The sequence below is a fragment of the Pseudopipra pipra genome, unplaced genomic scaffold (genome assembly GCF_036250125.1).
Source record: "Pseudopipra pipra isolate bDixPip1 unplaced genomic scaffold, bDixPip1.hap1 HAP1_SCAFFOLD_627, whole genome shotgun sequence".
In the NCBI taxonomy this organism is placed as follows: Eukaryota; Metazoa; Chordata; class Aves; order Passeriformes; family Pipridae; genus Pseudopipra; species Pseudopipra pipra.
This window is the reverse complement of record NW_026991116.1, coordinates 9,927-14,801: the sequence shown is the minus strand read 5'-3', so window position 1 is coordinate 14,801 and position 4,875 is coordinate 9,927. Positions and strand designations below refer to the sequence as shown.

Genomic DNA, 4,875 nt, shown 5'->3' with positions numbered 1-4,875 from the left:
GGATGGATCCACCCTGGTCCAGGATTTCCTCGTTCTGTGGGAGAACAGGGTGGGTTTGGGTGGGATTTGGAGCAAGAGCAAAGGGAAGGAGCCCCCCCCCCACTCCAGCCTGGCTCCCACCCTGCCCCCAGGACACCCCCCGGGCTCTCGGGTCTCCCCCACAACAAATCCCGCATTTATAACGCACCAACCCACCCCAAAAAAAGTGATTTTTTGCTGTTTTTTAACTCCTTTCTCCCCCCCCCCCCAGCCATCCCACCCACCCCCCAAAAAAACCCCTCAGGACACGCGCTGGGAAATATTCCAGAGGGGGCTGGGGGAGGTTCTGCAGCTCCCGCGCTCCGAGGAACACACAAAGACCGATTCAGGTGGAATTCCCGTCAGGAATTCCCGTCGGGAGAGGCCGGGAAGGGGCGGGGGGGGAGGAGGGAGAAGAACGCGCGATCGGATCCCGGCCGTGAATCCCCGCCAGGGGTTTATTCACATTCCCGCCCCCCCTCCGGGAATATTTGCCAGGAGATTCCAAAGTCACCGCGGCGGCGGCTCCGGGGAGGGAGGTTTGGGAATGGGGGGGCGGAGGGGGGGGGAATTTGGGAATAAAAGGAGTGGAAGGTCGGGCTGGGTTTGTGTGCTGGGAGGGTTCTCCTGCCTCGGAGGGAAGAGGGAAGTGTTGGGATGCGGCTGTGGGGGAGGGGTGGGGGGAGGGTTCATCCGGTCCCACCTGAGGGTCCGGAATCCCAACACAAATCCCAACATCAGCTGGCATCATTCCAGGTCCTGACGCCCCAACCCCATCCCTGGATCTGCTCCCATTCCAGGTCCTGACACCCTGACCCCATCCCTGGATCTGCTCCTGTTTCCCTGGATCTGCTCCCATTCCAGGTCCTGAAATCCTGACCCCATCCCTGGATCTGTTCCCATTCCAGATCCTGAAATCCTGCCCCCATCCCTGGATCTGCTCCTGTTTCCCTGGGTCTGCTCCCATTCCAGGTCCTGAAATCCTGACCCCATCCCTGGATCTGCTCCCATTCCAGGTCCTGAAATCCTGACCCCATCCTTGGATCTGTTCTCATTCCAGGTCCTGACACCCTGACCCCATCCTTGGATCTGTTCTCATTCCAGGTCCTGACACCCCGACCCCATCCCTGGATCTGCTCCCATTCCAGATCCTGAAATCCTGACCCCATCCTCTGGATCTGCTCCTGTTTCCCTGGATCTGCTCCCATTCCAGGTCCTGACACCCTGACCCCATCCCCGGATCTTCTCCCATTTCAGATCCTGAAATCCTGACCCCATCCCTGGATCTGCCCCTGTTTCCCTGGATCTGCTCCCATTCCAGGTCCTGACGCACCAAACCCCCATCCCTGGATCTGCTCCTTTTTCCCTGGATCTGCTCCCATTTCAGATCCTGAAATCCTGACCCCATCCCTGGATCTGTTCCCATTCCAGATCCTGAAATCCTGACCCCATTCTCTGGATCTGCTCCTGTTTCCCTGGATCTGCTCCCATTCCAGGAGCATCTTGGCCCGGGACAAACACTGCTCAGCTCTCAGGTGAACATTAAACCCCTCAGAATTCCCCCAAATCCCACATTTTGGGGCTTCTTGACGAGTCACCAGGACTTTGGTGACAAAGGCAGCCGGTCCTGCTCTAATTGCAGGAGAGGAGCCCCAAATTTCCCCTGGAGAGGTGAAGTTTCCCCTGGAGAGGTGAAGTTTCTCCTCCTCACCTCCAGAAAAAACGGAAGAGAGGCGGCAAAAGACCCTCCGGAGACGCACCGGGAAAAATCCACCCCGGGAATTTAAAGCAAACCCGGGGATTTTTTACTGCCTGGGCTCAGCAGAGCACGGAAACATTTGCTTAACTTTAAACACCTCCTTAACTTTGAGCCTGGGCTAAACCCCCCGCGGGGGGCTGGGGCTGCCGGGGGGTGGGATGAGGGGCTTCTCCTGCCCGTGGTGGGATGGGATGTGAGCCTGGGGTCGGGAAAACCCCCCGGGATTTCTGGGAAGGGGAAGGGACCTCCTTTCTTCCCTGTGATTCGTAAGGAGGAGACGAGGAGCCTCCTCTGCCCGCCCGAATTCCAGTGGGATCTCCACTGGAGATATCATTCCTCCCAGGCCTGAGGGGCTCTGGAGGGTCCGGGGGGATTCTGGAGGGTTCTGGGAGATCCTGGCGGGTCCTGGGGGATCCTGAGGGGTCCTGGAAGTTTCTGGGGGGTTCTGGAGGGTCCTGGGGGATCCTGGAGAGTCCTGGGGGATCCTGAGGGGTCCTGGAGGTTTCGGGGGGGTTCTGGAGGGTCCTGGAGGATCCAGGTGGGTCCTGGAGGGTTCTGAAAGGTTCTGGGGGATCCTGGGGGGTTCTGGAGGGTTCTGGGGGATCCTGGAGTGTTCGGGGGGGATCCTGGAGGGTCTGGGAGGCTTCTGGGGAATCCTGGGGGATCCTGGAAAGTCCTGGGGGTATCCTGGAGGGTCCTGAAGTGTTCTGGAGGGTCCTGGAAGATCCTGGATGATCCTGGAGGGTCTTGGGGGATTCTGGAAAGTCCTGGGGGGTCCTGAAGGGTCCTGGAGGATCCTGGGGGATCCTGGGGTGTCCTGGATGGTCCGGGAGCATCCTGGAGGGTTCTGGGGGTTCTGGAGGGTCCTGGGGGATTCTGGAAAGTCCTGGGGGCTCCTGAAGAGTCCTGGAGGGTCCTGGAGGGTCCTGGGGGGTCCCATCCTGCTCATGGTCCCCTGTGGGCCAAATTCCCCCCCCGTTGGCCATGTCCCAGTGGCTCCAGGAGACAGCCGGGCTGGGAAAGTCTTCCTGGAGTTGGGTGATCCTGGGAAAGTCTGATCCAGCCTCGGGTGATCCTGGGAAAGTCTGATCCAGCCTCGGGTGATCCTGGGAAAGTCTGATCCAGCCTCGGGTGATCCTGGGAAAGTCTGATCCAGCCTCGGGTGATCCTGGGAAAATCTTCTCCCCCCCAGCCTGATCCAGAGTTGGGTCCCTTCCAAGTCAGTGGATTGTTTGAGTCTGTGAGTCTGGGATTCCGGGATTCTGGGATTCTGTGAGAGTGTGAGTCTGGCATTCTGTGAGTCCGTGAATGTGGGATTCCAGGATTCCAGGATTCCGGGATTCCAGGATTCTGGGATTCAGTGAGTCTGTGATTCTGGGGTTTTGGGATTCCGGGAGTCTGGGAGTCTGGGATTCCAGGATTCCGGGATTCTGTGACTCTGTGAGTGTGATTCCAGGATTCCCGGATTCCCGGATCCCAGGATTCCGTGCCTCTGTGAGTCTGTGATTCCCAGATTCCAGGATTCCCAGATTCCCGGATCCCAGGATTCCGTGCCTCTGTGAGTCTGTGATTCCAGGATTCCCGGATCCCAGGATTCCCGGATCCCAGGATTCCGTGCCTCTGTGAGTCTGTGATTCCCGGATTCCCGGATCCCAGGATTCCGTGCCCCTGTGAGTCTGGGATTCCAGGATTCCAGGATTCCCGGATTCCCGGATCCCAGGATTCCGTGCCTCTGTGAGTCCCCGCCCCAGCCCAGCCCTCCCCCAGCCCCGGTGATTTTCCCTGGGGATTCCCCTCTGGGAATTCCCGCAGAGCCGCCTCCCCAGGGGCCACAGCCCGACCCGGGGGTGTGAATTTAAACCGGATTAAATCGTGTTAAACCCACGCCTGGACCTTCCCCTTCCGAAGGCAGCCGGGCCCTAACCGGGTTTAGCCTCGAGAATTAAACTAAACTGAATTAAACCAACTGTAATTGTGACTAAGTGCCCGGAAAGGGGCTCCGGGTGCTCCCGTTAATCCACTCGAGGAGCTGATTTGGATTAATGCTGATGGATGTGCCCTGGTGGACGGGCCGGGCTCTGCCAAGGCTGCTCAACCGGGATTTACGGGCTCCCGGCCCCTCCCTCGTGGAGCCGCTCCAAGATCCGGAGCTCTCCCGGCCTTCCAGGGGATGCTGAGGATCCGGGGATGTCCTTCCCGAAGGACAGGACCTGTCCTGCCTCCCCAGCGCCGGGTGTTCATCCTCTGGGCCACGGGAGGAGGCGAAACCCTTTTTTGGGGGCGTATTTTGGGAGAATCCCGCTGAGGTTTGCAGTCAGCACCCGGATTTAGCCCTTCCTCAGGGCTCCAGGGCGCTGGTTTCTCTCTCCATGTCCTAAAATCTCCCCTCCCTGACCCAAAATGAGGGCAGGGACAGCAAAGTCACGGCAAGGAGAGGAAATTCCCACCAAAATTCCCACTAAAATTCCAGCCCCAGCAGGGTTATGCACCCCCCACCCCACCCCCCCCACGTGAGGCCGTGGAGACCCCAGATCCCAAACGGCTTCCGAGTCCTTCCCAAAACAAGCTTGGCAAGGTCCCCCCGTGGCAGGGGAAGAGCAAATCCCCTCGAGTTTTTCTCTTTAGGGTCTCCTAAAAACTCCTAAAACTCCCTAAAGGCTCATCCCGGGGCTCTTGTCTTCGTTTCTCCCAGGGAAGATCCAACTGAAGCTGGATCACTGCAGGGTGGGAGCTGAGGGAATTATTCCCCCTTGGGAGGCAGAGAGGGAAGGATGGAGAGAAGATCACCCCAAAACCCCACAAACAGGGCTGGTCCAGAGGGTCCAGAGCAGCTTTTTGGGTGCCAGGATGGGTTTGGATCCCCTGGCCTTGGCTGCACAGGGAGAGGATTGGGGGTTTCACCCCTTCTTGGGTAGAACCGAGCTCAGCCAACCCTCGTCCCCTCAGGGGGTTGCTGGGACTTCTCCAACCCCTCCCCTGGTCTCCTCACGAGGTTCTGCTCCCCTCCAGGAGCTCCTGGAGAGGGCTGGGTGGTTCCTTGCAGCCCCCCTGGGGGGGTTTTGCTCATTTAAACGGGAAATGTTGGCCTGGGTGGCTTT

At 59.1% G+C, this 4,875-nt stretch overlaps 1 long non-coding RNA gene across 1 annotated transcript; it reads left to right on the top strand.

Moving 5' to 3' along the window:
- Positions 1 to 3,192: 3,192 nt before the first annotated feature.
- Positions 3,193 to 3,739, top strand: LOC135408776 (uncharacterized). Its single transcript, XR_010427828.1, has 2 exons — positions 3,193 to 3,399; positions 3,466 to 3,739. It is a non-coding gene; the product is annotated as an uncharacterized LOC135408776 (long non-coding RNA).
- The last annotated feature ends 1,136 nt before the right edge of the window (positions 3,740 to 4,875 follow it).